Here is a 19,753-nt window from a genome sequence, read left to right on the forward strand (position 1 = left end):
TTTTTGAATGAAAAAAAAATATATATTTTTTTTAGAAAAAAATGGGTCATTTTTAATTGAAAAAAATATTATTTAATATTTTTAATTGGAAGATTAGCATAAAATTAGGAAAAATTTCTAAAGTTTTATAGAAATTTATAAAATAAAATGTTATAAGACACTTATAATCTATATACTAAGAAACTCGAGTGTTTTACATTAAAAAATGCAATACAAATACAAGTAAATATTAAAATAAACTAGTAAACATGTTTATGTTTATATTTAAATTTTAATTTATTTTAATATAAAATATTTTTAATAATTTAAAAATTAAATTATTTATGAAATTAGATATATGTTGCATACATCTCAGTAAATCGATTCTATGAAAAATTTTTCATTATGTAACTTGTAAGTTGGAAGAACTTAAAGCATATTTTTTTAGTTTTAAAATACATAATTTAGAATATTGTAAACCAAATTTACTATTTAAAAAATGACTTTTTAAGAGATATTCTCGTTCAAACAAATATAATATATATGAAAGAAACTGGATTTTTAGAAACTAAATAGCAATTTTTAATTATAAAATATTAAAAAATTAATTTTGATGTGTTTCTTTTAGTAATTTTTCTATGAATTTTTTAAATTTTATAGTTGTAAAAATGTTCTTTATTGAGAAACATTGAAGGATGTAAAGGTAGAAAGTACCGAAAAAATTAAATAAATAAAATAAAATTTAAAATTAAATGTTAAAACCAAGGAAAAAAAATTTGTTAACCAAATTGTCTAATTATCATTGAGTTATTTTATAAAATTTAAATTGATTAAACGTTCGAATTTACAAAGGCGTCGAAGCTGTTATTACAAGACACAATTACTAGCAAGTCGAAGCAATTAATCCCTAATGATTTTGAAAGCTGTTAGTTTATTCAACAGGGACATCTAACCTTTCGATTTCCCAAATGACTTAAAGGTTTATCCTTTATCCATCAATATTAAGCAAATATAGAAAATTCCCTCGACACCATCTCTAAACAGGTATTCATCTTCTTTTTTACGCTATCTCTGCAAATATAGAAATAAAAAATAATATAACATTTAACTAACCTTCTTAACTTTCATATTTTTTTTCTTATTTTTAAAGCTTCCTATTTGTTGAGTAATTGATTAAAATAATTCATCATTATCATCATCATCATTCTTCTTCTTCTTCGTCAAAAAAATTTAAGCAAACAGCGGACTCGTTTACGAATTTTAATGGTAAGTACATACAGTACATTCACTTTGTATATATTTAAGTGTGTCATATGAGAGAATTCAATTTTTAAAAATTGAATTTTTGTTATTTTTCCATTTGTAATGTTGTAAATTATATTATTAGTGGTTAGTTAATCAATATTTACAGTAATATAAGTCGTGTGTAAGCGTACTTACAAATTATCTTTAATTAGATTCGAGCGTATTTTACTTTCATCAAACGACACTTATTAACTTTTGCATCTTGTCAAAATCTTTTAATTCTGCTAAAAGGAATTTTAAATTACTCAAATATCCATTAATTAATATCTTAAAGTTAATTAAATTGACTTAAGATGATGTACCGAGTTTTGAATGTACACAAAAGTTTTCATATTTTTCAAAAATGGCTGCTGCAAATATTGATTATTATTCATTTTTATATTATTTTTAATGCGTTAATGATAATTTTAATTACTCGAATTTTATTATAAATAATTGATTTTAATGTATAAAAATATCATAATTAATTTCTGCTGAATAAACGTTATATTAAGTTTCTTCTTTAATTCTTTTAATTTAATATTAAATAAGTTTAAATTGCTTGAGTTTTTTAACTGTTTTTTTTCAATCCGTAAGTTAGACCGGTATCAATTATTAGAATAGTTTTATTTTTAATAGTAAAAAGATAGATTTAATTACTGTAAAAAACATGTCCTTTATCTTAATATTTAATAGTTTCTGAAATAAGCTGTAAATTGTTAATATTTGCATGAGTTGTAAATAATTACATACCAAAATCAAGAGCTCTAAATGATTATATTCAAAATTATGAGTTAAAAATAACTATTTTGTGTTAAAAATATGAGATTTAAATAATTATTCTGATTAAAATTGAGAGGGGATGATATTTAAATAATAATTACTTATCAAACATACATTTCAGTTAATAAAAACTCTTAATAATTACTAGAACATATTGAAAATATAAAGTTATAACTATGATAAATAATTCTTTTTTTGTCATACCTTAAAGTAATGTACAGTACATATAGATAGATTTTGAATGCCCATTATTAAATTCACTTTTCTTGTTTCTGATATTATTATATAGTAAAAGAAAAGCAATTTTAATTATTAAAAGCTACATATTAAAAAGAATTTTAAGAACTAAACGTATTTTTTGAATTAAATATAACCTAACAGTTGAGTGAAGGTATGGCGATTAATACATTGTAGTCGTTTTTGTAGGCCTATCTGTTGTAAGGTACAACAGATTATCAAAAGCTATTTCTGTATAAAAGGACGAGGCACGATCATACCCTAAGGTGACTTTTTTAATCTAGTAGTAGCATCCATCATCTATACAGAAAGGGGGACGTAAGTATGACGAAAGCGAATTCGAAATCTAACGTTTTTTTAGACGATTCGTTACAGTTAAAAAATGTCAGTTATGTCCGTTGGATATTTTTCTCGTGTTAAAATAAAAAAAATAAGTGGTTTTTTTTATTAATCAGGAATGAAAAAAACAGGGTTTTTTTCTTATAAATTTTGACAAGAAAATTGTAAAGAATGTATAGCCAATTCTTATTTTGATATACAATGACATTAATCCGATAATATCTTCAAAGGTGCCAGTTATTATGAAAAAAATAAGTTTGTTGATAATTATAGCTGGTGAGTTTAACGCATAAATGGTTCCAATCAACGTAGAAAGTGGATCAACACACTGTTAAGGATGAATCTAGAAGTAAATTTGCAGAAATGTCCGAAAATAATGAGAAAAATCCATCTGTTACTGGCATCTTGTACTGTGATGACGACTATTGACAACGTGTTAAAGGGATAAAGATCTTCAGAAAGTAAACAAAGAAAAATCTATGAAAGGCATACAGTGTGACGAGTATGTTTTATATGAAACAATCGTTAAAACATATAACTATGCAATCGAAAGATTTTGTAAGTTTAGTTTTAGCGAACATTTTCAACTTTGAGATATATTTTAACACAAAAAATTCTCGAAAAATACCATTGAATTTTCTTTGTGTTTGATGTTATTGTTTGATGTTATTTCAAGTAATATGGCATTTATAAGGTTGCACAAACCTAGTTAAGTAGTTTATGCGATTGTTCATGGTTATTCCATAAATCCGCTTAAACATAGACCAAGATTAAGTCAAAGAACGGCGATTTTCGGATGGTGGTATTAAATAGATGTCTTCAGAAATTCTTTGCTTTCTTTTTAGATTTTAAAATTATTAACAATAGTTTTTCGAAATATTTTTTTATTATTTTCCCTATAATTGATCTATTCTGAATGTTTGCAATCGAAAAAAAGTCAAGTTAATCTTCAAAAAATCATAATAAACTGCTGCGAAATTGGTTCTATTACCAAATTAGAAACGGGTAGAGATGCATCGAGTGAAAAATTCCTGAAAGGATGTAAAAAAATGCATTATACTTAAATTTACAGGTGAAAAAATTAAGCGAATTAAAAGCAAATTAAGGCTCTTAAGTTAAAAAAACTCAGTGATTAATTGGATTCTTTGTAACGCATCTTTTTAACAAACACAATTCAAAGAAGGATTGAATGCTAGATGTTATCTTATCCATTTACTGTACATTTTTATATATCTTATGTACTTTCTTTTTAAAACAAATATACTTCAAAAAAAAACTGAAATTTATTAGAAAAATATTATTTATTAGATAATGTTTATAATTAGAAGAATGGTTGCAAAATTCAGAAAATTCCTTCATTTATCAATTCGTTTCGATCTTTTTATTTGATTTTTAATAATTGCATGCGTATTTTTATTACATATAACATAATTATGAAAATCTAAGAATAGATATTTCTAAAATTTTTAAACGAATGTTTATTTTATAAGTTGAAATCATGGAAAATGTAAAAACTAAATATTTATTTCTTATTGTTCGAGTTATGTATGAACTAGAAATATTTTCAATGTGAAGTGCCCTCCATACCATTGCTGATTATCTTATATACCACTTAAAAGCGTATTATGTACTGTTTAAGAAATATCTCGAGTGTTACTTAAGATCATTTTTTACATCAGTTAAGACCATCATTATCTTTATTACGAAAAGTGTAGATAAAACTTGTAACGAATTAAACGTAATTTTTCAATAAATTCGGTTTATTTTTCACGATTCGATAGTTCAATTTAATATATTTTGAAAAATAGAGATGTAAATGTTGACGTAACTTTATTGCTTATACAAATGATTCACATGACACACGATACATTCACAAATGATTTTAAAATATATAAATGCCGTTTTTATTTTTATAACAAATTAAGTTTGATTTTCAGATCGCCTCTTTAAAGATAGTTTGCGTACGGCGAGTTTACAGAAATATTTAAACAACCAGTTAAATATATATCACCAACGATGTCACAAGGAAACATTCGCTATATGTATATTCAAGTCTAAATTAAATTTTGATTGTAATATGCCAGTAATCATCTATTATTTGCTGGATATATATCTATTGTAAAGACGTGGATTCAAATAATTTTCCGCTGATTTGATATCAGCATTATGTTTACTCAAAATACCAAATGCTGGAAGAGATAATATTCGAATACGTCGTTCAAAGTTTCTGTAATTAGTAAAATATCCTTTAAATGATCCTGCGAATATCTTATTTAACTTACTTTATGGCATATACTAAGCTTCTAACCAGATAGATATAAGCCATTCAAATATGAGAATATGCTTCAATGAATAAATATAGGCCTAAGTACGCTTCACCTAAAATATATCATTTTAATTAAATTAATATCTTTGATTTTTATATAACTTTCTTATAAATGATAAGGATTTTGGTAATTTTAACAGTCTATAAATATATATAACTTGTTTCGTGTATTTATATATATAGCTTATATTTATTCTTTCTGTTTCAAATTTCTCTTCAAGCTGTTCCTAAAATGATGGATTAATCAGAAAATTTTCCAATAAAACGAAAACAATAACTTTTTACAGAGTAACGAACGTAAGATGATGATGCGATGATGAAGATTCGCATTAACTGTCATCTTACGTCGAATAGGCATTAAAAATTCCTTATCTGTTCCAGGTATTCCCCCTTTATCATACTAAGATTTCATTTATACACCTTTCTGCGCTTCGATACTATAGTTTAGGGATATGCAACATAAAGTCTGCTGGATATTTTAATACGATCAGCCTCTTGAATTCGATAATATATTTTTATATTAGACTTAACCAAATATTCGTAATGCATTACAGTTATGATTTACGCAAACACGAGTTAAGTAACTTCAGATTTATGTAAATTTCTGGTACAATCGTAAAGATAATTTTATGATAATGTAATAGATTTGGATCATAAAATTAAGATGAAGAACACATATGGTCAAACATTAACAATGTGTTTTCGTACTTATACTTCGGTTACTTCACCACTGTTTCCAGATAATGTTTTTAATTATTACGGTATATATCCACTTTTATTTTTTATTCTGACGATATTATGTGGGTTTTTTTTTGTAATCTTGGTATATTGAGAATATAATAACAATATTTTATTAGTCATTTCCGAGTTACATAGAATTCTACTGACAAGTTCTAGAATGCCATTCTTATGGATGATCTCTATTTTAACTTAGATCCATATGATGTATTTGAATTTAGTATGGCTTCGTATTGTTACATTTATGCAAAAATACTTGTTTAATGTCCATATGAATTTATTTAGTTTTAATGTCTAAAAATATGCTGCGGTCTGTTTAAAAATAACCTAATGTGACGCGAGACAACACTTAAATTGTGGCTCTTGCTATAGTCCATTCATAGATTTTTATGAGTATCAGTAGTAAAGTGGTGGCAAATTACTATATATATTGGTTTTCATATTATATAAAATGTTACCAAAAGAAAAATTACTTTTGACGTTAATTTATAATAAACGTAAAATGTTATTTACAAAATGCTTAAACTCTTATGTAATTATTTATTTCAGTTTTAAAATGTTATTAGTGTAGGATAACGTATAAAATTACTTACAATTTACAAATAAATATTATATTCAATAAGTTTTTGTAACTATTTTACACTTTTTTTTGTTAGGTTTTGTAATATTTTTCAAAAACCAAAAGTAGATTTTTTCTTAAACGAGACACTTCAATTTATATCCACTTTTCTTTTATTATCTGTTTATATAATCCGTGCCATTATTTATAATGATGTTATTTTATGGAAACAGTTCAAAATAGAACATGTCCATGATTTTTGTGATAAACATTATCTTAAATTTCTTAGAAAGTAAAGGAATGATGAAATTTATCTTGTGGTATCCGTAAAAAAAACTAATCAATGTCTTCCTGTTAGTAAGATCGTTTTAACATCAATTAAATTGATAATGAAAGATATTTTATAATTATTATAAACTAACAAATAATAAATTTTTTTTACTAGATATATTAATAAGAGTTAGACATTTCCTTTGTAGAAATTTGACGATGGAATGTATAATTATTGGAAATGAATTTACTAAAAATAAAATAAGAAAATCAGTATTTATCTTAATCTTTACTAGATCTAACATTTTCCAATAAAATTATTTATAAATAATTATATATTTTACAATTATCAAAATTTTACATTCGACTGTATAATTAAATACATGATTTGAGAATAATTACAATTATTAAGAGCAATGAGTATTTATGATCGTGACAATACATTTCATTGTTATATTTTTTCATCCATTAAATTAATATTAATAACGTAATTAAAATTCTTTACAATTCTAATTTTGAGACGTCATCGTGAGTGTGACGAATATTTCGTATCTATAATATCATTGAACACTATAATTATTTTGTATTTATAACGTAAAGATTACATAACGATTATTATTTTTTTTAACGTTACGAATTTACAGCTTTAAACATATTACAGTTAAACGTCACAATTATTTAGTGTCAACAACGTCACAATACTTGCTCTAATTGTGTTATGCTTATTCTTAAAATGACATCAATAAAAGTCGCAATTATTCTTAATGATTATTCATAAAACGTCATCACCGAACGTGACAATTAATTTATGCTCGTATTCTTAAACGTCATAATTATTCTGTATTAACAATATCACGATAAAATAATACAATTATTCAGTATTATATAACGTCATACTAAGCATCATGAACGTTCTAGATACGTCACAAATATTTAACATTTATACAGAATCAGATTATTTTTCGAATACAATACTTATTTTGAAGATAGATAAATCGCGTGCCTCGCCGTTTACATTTCAAAAATTTTTAATTATAATTATCGGGCATGTTTTTGGTCCAAATTTCGTCCATATTTAATCCATAGAAAATTGACATTAAACGCTCGACATTAAGCGAAATGAGTTCGTTATCTTCTTTCTAAAGGCAATCTCGTTTGAATTTATAATAGCGGAAGTTGAATGATGTAAAATTTATCTCTTCACAGAATAAGAATGATGGTTGATTGTTTAGTAAATACCGCTTTGGGATAATTTTAGCGAGATTAGAATATTAATGATGCTGCGGTGTTTGATATCGGTTTTTAGCGATAATTAAATTAGTAGTTTCTACTGGGTTTTAACACGATTTTTGGATTATTGTACTGTGTGTGTGTTTTTTTTCCTTCCACTTCACTTCCATAACATACTTTCCGATCTCTGAAAATGTTTCGGCAATGAGTTTTATGTTGCAATAATTATTTAATTAGATTATTCATCTTAATTTTATCTCTTAACGTGATGCTTTTCAAGGACGTCACGTTTCTCCTCACTCGTACTGTGTAATAAATCGAAACGATGGTTTTGTTCTTTCGATATTGATGTTTATGATCCGTGTGGGTTATGTTTTAGTCATTGTATCGTTTCCTGATAATCTTTGCGATCATCTTTGAAGCAGTAAAGGTTAATTCGAACATTTTATTACGAAAATCACGTCCTTCTATAGAGTGTGTTAAGTCTAGAAGAATACGCCTTTTTTTTATTTTTAAGCTTTACGAAAGATTTTTATCATTCTGTGATCTTAAAATTATTTCGATAGATAATATTTTATGATGCAAAAAAACATATATAGAATAAGTGCTGTTGAGATGTCTAATATTTCATTTAATATACGAAAATATTTTTCGGTGGCGCTTTAAGCATGTAATTTTAATCTTTGTTAATCGCTTTTTTTGTTAGATGGCGCTTCAAACATTCAAAAATATTTTGAAAAATGCTTGCAGCGCCACCTAAAGAATATTTTTCTTTTTTTAACTCAAACATTTATCATTCTAGTGGGCAGCTGTATCGCAGTTACCCAAATACTTTTTTGATAAATGTAATTTCCCATGAAATATAGAACATATAAACATATTTTAGAATGTGACTGAATCATTGGAAAAACTATATAGTATATATAAGTAAAATAATTAAAATTAAACATTTCAAGATTGTTTCTTTTTAAAATTATTATTAATAAAATATATATAACAAATTAAAGATATAAAGTGGAAAATTTTAAATAGTTTTTTAATATTATTGCTAAGATACAAAAATTGAAAAAAATTTTTTTTCTTTGATTAATATCCTTCTAAACCATTGTAGTGATATTATAAGAACAATAAAATTGTGAAATTCCATTTACTTGACAACGGAAATGATTGGAAAAACTTTTAGGATATTGTTTTCCAGTCATAAAAGTAGAACCCTCTTTGATTGAATACTTGAGATTGGAATAATAGAGATCATCAATTGCAAAGGATCCAGATGATTAGTTTTGTTTAGAACCAAGATTATAAAATTTCATTTCTAATGATTTTCGGATGGAAGTTAGTTTGCAAAAAAGAAAAAATAATAATAATAAAACTAATATATATATATATATATCATCATTTATCCTTTGATTTGAAAATTTCGAAAATGGGATTTTGTCATGTAAAATAAATTTCATTCTGTGTACGTTAAGATCACCTTTTGCTTACTATAAACAGGATTAATGTTTTCGCTTAATTATGTTTTATTAAATATGAATTAATGCATTATTTACTAATTAATATTAATTTTAATTTATATATCTTAACTGTTCTGCGATGATTAATGTGCGGTAAGTAGTGTTAGTTATAGTAATATAGATGACATTTGGACTAACTTATACAACGATATATTTCAAAATATACTCGAGCGTGATATATAGGTTTTATCAGTAACATATAATCGTTACATGTATAGATTCTATCAGTTTGTATATCTAATAATTTATGATCTACCTGTATAGATCTATCAGTAATATATAATTTCATAACATAAGTGCTATCAATTGTAAGTTATCATTTAACATGTTGCAAATGTTTATCAGTAACATGTTTTTACGATACACGTAATACGTATATAATATCATAAAAAGGTTTTTGAACATATTATGTATAAATATTGCTGACGATAATGTTGAGGAGGTTATGAATGACGTCATTTAGCTATAATTCTGTATTATCGATCTCGTGATTCGAGCAGCAATACCACTGTTCCTCAAATCACACGATCGATAAAACTTATGCATTTAGAACTATTGATAAACGATATCAATCAAGCACCCTCGCAATTTTTCCGATCGGTAATAGTTTTATAATTCGATCTAAAATTTATCGGAAAATATACGATTTATTTTTCAAAACGTGATATATTCTTAACAGGTAACACGAGAATTAAGTTTCGAGATATTTATACGATTTATCAGAACATTATTTTTCTCAAAATAGGATATTCTATGCATCTTATCGATTATACGAAACTTATTATTTTACATGCTCTTTGAACTTTAAACCTACCATAATAAATATTATTTTTCAAGACTTAGTTTACTGTAAAATATACATAACTTATTTTTAATTAAAACGTTGTATAAAATAATGTCATAAAGTATAGACCAGTAATGGCGAACTTTATTGCGAAGATGGGTCCAAAACTCCAAATCGCGGGTGAAATATTTAATTTTTTAATCTATATTAAAATAACAATAAAGTCTATATTAATGAAAAGAAAATAATACTGTGATTAAAACGGAAAAAATACAGTAGAGCCCCGATTATTCGATTTAATGCGGACCGATGCTAACTCGGTTAATCGGGGTTCTGTTGTTTATTTGACGTTCATAATTAGTGACCTTTAAGGCTTTCCAGGATAGCTTTAGGTCCCCGCTTTTACACGATATATACAAAGTTTCGAAATCTATGAAATATTTTTATAATTAATTAAAACCTAACACTTCCTAAAAATTCAATGCGGCTACCTTGAAATCGTCGCACAAATCACGAGTTTGTATCACTAGTATAGACAATAAAGCCTATTTTCAAAATACTGTAATAGGCTGTAATATAAGAATATACTTTTGCAAAATATTTGAGTAAACATAGATCTTATTTTTGAAGATATTGCATACTGTTTAGACTGTATCTTAAGCATAGAACTTAACTTTCAAGTGGTTTCAAGATTAATCACGTTTCTTACGAACTCTTATATTTGCCTATTTGTATGCATTTATATTTCAACGGCTTAAAAAGAAGAATATAAATATTCTTAGATTCAAGGAAACTTGATTATCGATATTCTAAATTAAAAATTATAATTGAAGCGGGACTAATTCATAAAGTAGAAGGTAAAAATATAATTTTCAAACATTTTTCGACAAAAAACAAACCGATGCTTTTATAGATATACTTTGCATATTTTTAATGTTTTAATGCCAATCGTTAAAAGCTATTTCTTTTCTTAATATTGATAAATGAGAAAATGTTCTGGAAGTTTCGTCGCCTTTTATTCTATCATATGTTGTGTAAAGCTTTCTAGAGTAATATCCGATACAAGAGTCGGCTTAATGCAATTTCTCACTTAAATAATACCTTTAGGGATTTCCCAATAGATTTTAATGCTGCCATTTTTCCCCCTTACTCTCGAGTACTATTTCTTATTGTGAAAGATAAATGAAGTTATATTTTAACACACGGTAGCTCTTCCGTTTTTTTTTTATTTCGGTGTGATGTTGTCCACGGTTATGGCTCTATTTTCCTCCCCTAGGACCAATCGTTACTGGCATAATGGGTCACGTGATCGGGTTGTAACTTCGTAAGAGGAATACGAATTACTTACAGTTATTTGGGTTATAAAGTTAAAGATTAAATCCGTCAGAGCGAAAAGATCGTCCTTGATATATCGTCGTAAAATTTTACAAAGAACAAACTCTTGTGTAGATTCAGTAAATCTGACTCCCCACTGCGGCAGTTAGTGTTAATTGCTTGCCTTGCATAGCGTCATCTGGGAAAAAGATCAACAGTTTACGAACAAGTAGTTGCTACTTTAATGCTTTGAGTGGTCGGATAATTGAATAAAGTTGATACTGAGAACCTATTCGGGTTAAACGTGTGACATTGATAACATCTCTCTTCTTCTGTTGGTATTAATGATTTCACTTATTTTTTTTTTATCAAAAATTTCCTTTATTTATCATAGATTTTATTACCAATTTTATAATAAAAAATGATTTTAAATAATTTGTATTATGAGAAAATTTGAAAAGTAATCCTAACAATATATTTTTTTTTAACACTCTTGTAATCCAAACTCTTTTAGTAATTAAGGTCTATAACTTAAAAAATATAATTCAAACCTATTCTATTTTATTGATTAAGACATTTAAACTGTAAATCTGTAGGCCTTGGCCATTATAATTTTGTACATGTCTGGCTTTTTGTAAAGAATAAGGCCTTTGAAAAGCACACTTATGAAAATTCCCTATAAATAGTATTTATTTATTCAAGATTACAATTTTAAAATATTGTACTTACATTAACATATAGTTGAAATTAAGGATAAAAATGCAATATAACAAGTCACAAAATCATATTAACAATAATTTAATAAGAAAATATATGAATATAACAATACTATAATAAAAATATTCGATTGCTAATAATGTTTCTTTCTTTCTAGTAAGATTTTGAAGTATATTTTCTAAATATATAATATTTTTCTCATAATTTCTTTAAATGTATGATTAATTTATAGATATAATTTGAAATATATTAATAAATTTTTAGATACATTTTGTAATAATTATTTACATAATATTATAACACAATGGATCTATGCGGTAAGTATATCATATGCAATATCTTGCAACAAACTAATCTAAAAATTAAATAATATACTAAAGATTTTCAAAATTAAACAATAGCAATAAATTCACAAAGATATTAATATTATGTACTACAATATTTTTGATATTTTGCCACAAAATACCGAAAAAATTCAATAAATTATGACGAAGATGTAACAGTATATCACATTATGAATAATACATTCTTAGTTAAATAAAAAGATATTCAGAATTCATTAGCAGCAGGGGCAAAGAGTCGATGCAAACACTTTTAAAAAAGTTGTTTTTCTAATACTTTTAATGTGAATTTGAGAGAAATTTGTCGATGTAAGATAAGAAGCATAGTAACTTCAGGCTAACATTACAAAAATATATCAATTAAGCTTTGCATAAGGATGTAATATAAATCTCCTGAAAACGGAAACTATCCGGTAATGAGTCATATTATCCCATTAGAAACACACCAACGAACATTGTTATCTTTGAATTACCAGTTAAGTAATGATCTTATACAAAATGAAAGCCAAAATATTACTTAATTTTCAACTAGATGGCATTATGAGTAAGGAAACTACAGATTTAAATTTATGCATAATAATTTTTTTCACGTATTTTTTACAAATATTTTTCTTTTATTAATTCATTTTTTGTTCTTTCTTTCTTTCTTCCTTCCTTATAAAAACACGAAAGAAGTAAATATTCGATTTATGTGACACGAATCTGTGGGATATTTATTACGACGTTCTTACTCCACCCAAGAAAGGATCAAGTAAAAAAATACGAATGAAAGGTTAGTTATTTTTTTTGGTTAATGACTATTATTTCCCTTATTTTCATTCAATTTATTTAACTTAATATAGATTAAAAACATTCTGTACAATTAAAAAAAATTAGATTTATAATTTTTACTTGAATTAGAATATATCATTTTGCTTTCAGATAAGAATCTTTCGGATATTTAAACAAACCATAAATTATAATTAACGGCTTTAAACATTGTCCAAATTTATTGGAGGAAGTATAAAAGTTTACTTCTAACGAATTACAAATAACGATTTAAAATTAAAGTAATAACGATAAATTTATATAGATTATAATTTTTAAAAAAACGTATAAATGTTTATTCTATCTAAACTTTAATTCTAAAAATTGAAATTTAAAATAAACGATTTTTATTTGACGTCTGGGTTATTTTCAAAAAATTCTTTAAATATTGAATTTCTGAAATAAAATAAAAAAAAAATACTTATTAAAATGATTTCTATTTAAAAAAATTTTTTTTTCTTTATTTTCGTAAGGGAAATTGGAATTTCGTTACCAAGAAAAGTGTTAGATCTCAAGACGTGAGGTATGATCAAATCAGACAGGAAACGGAAGTGAGGTCGCCGATTACAGCACCCAAGTGGCCAGGTGCTCAGTCACGGTGCTCTAATTGCACTTGACATCTACATAAATCTCTCTTTCCTTTAACCTTAGTGATATCTAACGAATGCAAGTGAACCGTACCACTCCATTTTCCGGACCACAAAGAGATAGAAATGATATCTTTATCACTTAAATTTCCTTTCCTGAATTAATCTGGTTAAGTTCATTTAGAGTGCTGGTCAGATAAACATGTGAAATTTAAATTTTGCATATTTACTGATGGCTATCTTTCAATTGAAAACGAATTTAAGATAGAATTTCTCTCTCTCTCTCTCTCTTTTTTTAATGAAATCATAAATTTACTGAATTATATTTTAGATTATATAAAGTAATACGTTTGTGTTTTAAGCGTTTTTAAATGGATATAAATAAAATTAAATTAATTATAATTTAATTAGTGTTTTAGAATCCTATTCTTTAAGCTGCTAATTATTATTTTAGTTAATATAATTTTTTTTATTATAATTTAACAATAAATATCTAAAGATTTCTTGCATTCTTTTCTAATTTCTACTTAAAATATATCTTTAAATTGTGATAAAAAAATTATAATTAATACAATCTTCAATTTTTTTCTTACATTCTTATTTTGTTTTCAAAAATATTATCGAAAAATTCATTTAAATTATATATTTTAATTCTTGAAGTATTTATTTCGCCTAAAATATTATTGAAACTTATCAGACAAGAGGAATTCAACATTAGTTATGTATTGTAATACATGAACTTGAATACAGATTTTCAAATGATACGTGACTAATTTCGTCTTTCATTCTAAATTTTGTTAATTAGTTACAAGTTATACAGTATTAATTAATTCACGTAAACATATTACAAAGGAAGGAGATTCTTACAGAATTATTTGAAAGGCGAAAACATTGATTTTTGGCCAAATATTACATACAGTTAGTTCAACTTAGAGTTTTATACAAGTTGATTTCATGTTTACATCTTGTTCAAGTTTTAATATATTTTAGCCAAAGAGGGAGAAATTTTATAAGTTACGAACATCTCCAATTCAGTTTGAAATTATTCACTTCAGTTATTTTTTCTCAGAAGTTTTTTTTTAATGCAATTTAAATCGGTATCAAAGGAGTAGCAGAAATCTTATTAACAGCTTAATCTTATGATATTTTTTGAAAAATTATTTATCTTTGATGATTGCATCAATTAATAATCATTTAAAACCGAGACGAACAAGTAGAACATGTATCATTTGCTTAATTTAAATATCCGATTTCTTGTATTTATATAATAAAAATGCTTTCAGAAGTAATAAAAACAGTAGAAATAAATCATTCATTTATGGAAAATAGAATTTATGTGAAATTATAATAAAACATAACAATTTACTATGAAAAATTAATTTAAAAAAAATTAATTATTTATGAGAAATTTATCAAAATGAAAGCCAGCAATTAATGAGAAATTTATTAAAAAATTAACAACAAAATTTGATTGGTTGAATTTTTCGTGAATTAATTTTCGGTATTTGCGAGAAAATCAAAAATTCAACAGATAATGAGAAGTTATTTTAAAAAATTCTGAATGCCTATGGAAATTATTAAGAAAATTCGACCGTTTATGAGAAATTAACAAAGAAAAAACTTTCAGCACTTATTAGAAATTAACAACAAAAAAAAGTCCAATAATTAATGAGAAATTGACAAAAAAATTCAATCTTTTATGAGAAAGTAACCAAAAAATCCATCAATTAATGGAAAATTAACAACAAAAAAAAAATTGCAAGCATCTATAGAAATGAAAAAAAAATCAACCATTAACTTAATGAGAAGCTATCAAAAAATAAAAGAGAGCAACCATTGAAAAGTATAGAAAAACTCCTTGAGAATATATGAAAAATAATATATATATATATAATTATTTTAAAAAATTTTAATGTAATTTATTAACAAGCTTAATCATTTATAGAAGATTTAACAGAAAAGAAAACGCATCATTAATTTTAGGAATAAAAAATATGTACAGTATATACCATTAACAACAGTTAAATAATCTTTAATCTTGATAATAGTTGAGTATTTAAAATAAATTCATGCCGATAAAGATAGCATAATTATAACAATGAATTTAACAGTATAATTATGACCATTCACATTAACGGATAATTGCTGAGGGACAATCGTTTCGTTCGTGTATTAAATGCAAAACGTTGTTAAAGATTATACTCTGCACTTCAAATCCTTCTAATTAAGATGGTGACTTTAAGGTCTAGTAGATGATAGCCATATTGTACATTGGAGGAAATTAGTTTTGCTATTCGACCTGACAGTAAGATTCATTAACGCTATTATTATCAGTAAATTAATACTAATTGCTAATTATGCAATGCTGAATTTAGCTTAGTTTGATACAGTTAAAATTATTGTATTAAACAATAATTCCTTTCTATGTCTGGCATTATCAAATTTATATATAGAAGAATACTTCGTCTATATTATGTTATTGTATATATTTTTCAGTTGTTCGCATATTATTTTGCTCAAATTTATATATATAATATATCTTCATTATTTTATTGTCTTAATTATTTTTTAATTAGAAATTTATGTTTAAAGCTTTTTTATTATAAGCATTTATGTTGAATAGTCTGTTGTTGGGTTTTTGCTGTTGTATTAAGTAAATTTTTATTAAATTTTGTAAAATAATTAAATAATTATTATTTATTTTTTGAATTATTTTGTTACTGAAAAAAAGGGAATTATATTCAAGTATTTATGAAAGTTAAAAATTCATGTAACTGAGACGAATGTAGCGAAATAATTCATGAATTTATGGAAATATTAGAGCTACAATCCATGTATTTATGGAAAATTTTAAATTTATGACCTATGAATTTATGAAGCATTAAAATTTAAACATTTTTTTAAAAAATTAACTTCAAAAAATTTCAAAAAACTTAAATGCAAATTAACAGTAATGAAGAATTTAGAGACATCTTCAATTTTTCAAAAAAAAATATCTGTAAAACAATTATATTACAATACAGTAAACAATATAAATTCGATTTCTTTTATTTCAAGAACAAAAAATTTTTTAAATATTTTTAATTGATTTAATGGAAAATATCAAATATCTCTTGATAAAAACAAAAAATCAGAAAAGTCATTTAAAAAAGAAGACAAATGATCACTTTCGAATTAAAAATAATTTTAAAAAACGTTAAAAATAAACGATATTTATCATCTAAAAAAAGAAATTAACGAATGTCAACATCTCATGTTACTTTAACAATCATGTAAACTGAGAAGCAATCGTTCTGATTATGTAGTCAATTCAAGTAACAATAAAAGCAGTTTATTAAAAGGGAAGACTAAAGAAAAATTAAAAAAGTAATTTTTTAGAAAAAAAAATAATAATATATGTGTATGTGTATATGTGTTTATAAAGTAGAAGAAAAAGAAGATGATGATGATGAAGACTCAATCGTCTCGAAAAGCAAGTTCTTGATTTTCATTCGAGTCAGACAAAATCAATAAATGAGTCCTCCCCTCATTCAACAGTGTAGCTTGCTGTGTCAAATGTCAGAGGTCATTTTCTGAGTCTTGCTCAGGTGTGTCGTTGTTAATTAAGACGAAAGATTCATTTCCATCGCCTGCTGTGATCTAGACAGGTGTTAAAAGACTGCTCTTCTATAACTGATCTTTATAAAACTTTATGAAGCCTTTTATCAGTGATATACAGTAGATCTGTTAAGCGAGTTGTTAATTTAGAAACATTTTTTTTGTTTTTGTTTTACTAATTTGTTCTATATTTATGTGTCTAGTTAATGTTAAAAATATATAATCTTGGTTCCTAAAAATATTATATTTATGTATATATTCTTATAATTATGTTTAATTTATTAATTATATTTTTTGCTGTTTAATCGTTAATTACGACCTAAAGCTTTATATATATTCTTTATTAATTCATTCATTCTAAAAGCTATTTATGGAGTTTAGATAATAAAAGGCTTATAGGAGCTATAATTATTTTTTAAATATTTATTGTATTTGTTTTTTAAAAAACAAATACAATAAATATTTAAAAAATAATTATAGCTCCTATAAGCCTTTTATTATCTAAACTCCATAAATAGCTTTTAGAATGAATGAATTAATAAAGAATATATATAAAGCTTTAGGTCGTAATTAACGATTAAACAGCAAAAAATATANTAAATGTATTTACACTTTATAACTTAATGTAACCATACAATTACTGTATTTTTTTGTATAATTAAATGTAAATTTACAATAAATAATTTAGCATTTTTAAATTTTTTGAGTTGTGTAGCCAAAAAATAAGCACAAGTATTCAAAAAAAAATCTACGTCCATTATTTCTAAATTTAGACAGATTTATTAAATCAAGATTGCACCTAACTAATTTTTTTTGACGTCTAAAATTAACGAAATTTATTCACAAATTTCTAACACTCCAACATTTTAATTAACTAGAAATAAAGAGACCGAAGACTTCCACTTCTAATAATAAACTAGAAACCCAAAGGCCAATTACATAATTAGAAATTTTCACTTTATTGTATAATGATTCAATTCATTTATCTATTAGAAACGAGTAAATTAAACTATAAACTAATTTTACAAGATGATTATACATTAATGTAATTAATACGAAATAATACTTTCACGTAAAATTGATTGTGTATCGGATATGATTGCTATTATACCGAAGTAGAAAATGTGTTAAAAGATCGTTTGAAGAAGGTAAAGAAAGAAGTCTTGTTATAACCCAGATTTACAGTTGGACTACATGAATTGATCCCATTCACGACAATAAACTTGATCGTATTATATGTAGCTGGAATGTACCAAATTCTTGCAATATTACATCCTTTCATGTCATACAAGTAAGCCACAATCATTTTCTTTATAAATACTTTTCTACGTATTTGAAAAATCTAACTTTAATCTATTCTGTTCCTCAATCGAAAGAACGACTGTAAAATTTTAAATTAAAAATTAATTTCCGATAAATATTTACTACAAAATGAAATTTTTTCAACTTTACGTTGAATGTTTCTAAAAACAAGCATTTAAATACTAAATATAAAGCATTTTAAATGTACTGGAGTATGTTTTATATATACTCCAATAATACTTTTACAATGAAAATAATTATATATATATATAAATATATATAAGCTTACTCTAATTTAAAGTATTAATTTTAATTTTCTTCATCAAATAAAAAAAATTCTTTTAATTTAGGTTAAAACATGATATTACTAATGAACCTTTCTTTAATAATTTGTGAAGGAAAAAAAATAAGATTTTTATCTTCATAATTTATAAAACTTTATTCTAAAATTAATTAAGATTCTGAAAAAAAATGTAAAATAAACAATTCCTTTATGTATAAAGTTTCCTGATAGAAATTCATCTTTCATTATTATTATTTTCATTTTATTTTTTAATAAAAAAGAGATTTTGAGTTTTACCAAAAACCATTATTTTAGTTTGTTTCCTTTGCCAGAGGGACTTAGAAAAGTCAGTTATTTTAGCCCTTTCATCATGAAATACCTGGAAGTCAATGTTGTCTTGGATTCTATAGAACAAAACCTTTCATTAAGCTCCTCGTTCCTTATCTGTTGTTCCGATAAACTACGTCCTACTCAAACTTAATTTAGCTCAAATCAACCTTCCAATAAGTTATTTTCTTCCCAAAAAAAAAAGCATCCCATTATATTTTTACAGGAAGAAATTATATTTAATTACATAATATATAAGCTTATATGTTTTTAAATGAATTTCTTAAATACTTATATACAGAAAGAAAGAAAGAATATAGAATTTAAATTCTTTCAAAATATCTTATATATAAGAAGAGATAAATCGACTTTCTCGTATATTTAAACTCGTATATAAATAGAAAATTTTTCCAATTTTTTAGTATCGAACCG

General features: G+C 24.6%; 1 long non-coding RNA gene across 2 annotated transcripts in view; it reads left to right on the forward strand.

Annotated features, from left to right (window-relative positions):
• The window catches only part of LOC111629504, a 17,177-nt gene extending 3,061 nt beyond the window's left edge, over positions 1-14,116 (forward strand). The window contains exons 2-5 of one of the 2 annotated variants that reach the window (XR_002757341.1): positions 832-1,023; positions 1,130-1,245; positions 13,091-13,190; positions 13,699-14,116. This is a non-coding gene — a long non-coding RNA (uncharacterized LOC111629504). Of the gene's footprint in view, positions 1-618; positions 1,024-1,129; positions 1,246-13,090; positions 13,191-13,698 lie in introns of those variants that run through there. The other variant, XR_002757340.1, reaches the window with a different exon arrangement.
• Positions 14,117-19,753: the final 5,637 nt, after the last annotated feature.

Source organism: Centruroides sculpturatus, unplaced genomic scaffold (assembly GCF_000671375.1).
Source record: "Centruroides sculpturatus isolate CEXI.00-Female unplaced genomic scaffold, Cexi_2.0 scaffold85, whole genome shotgun sequence".
In the NCBI taxonomy this organism is placed as follows: Eukaryota; Metazoa; Arthropoda; class Arachnida; order Scorpiones; family Buthidae; genus Centruroides; species Centruroides sculpturatus.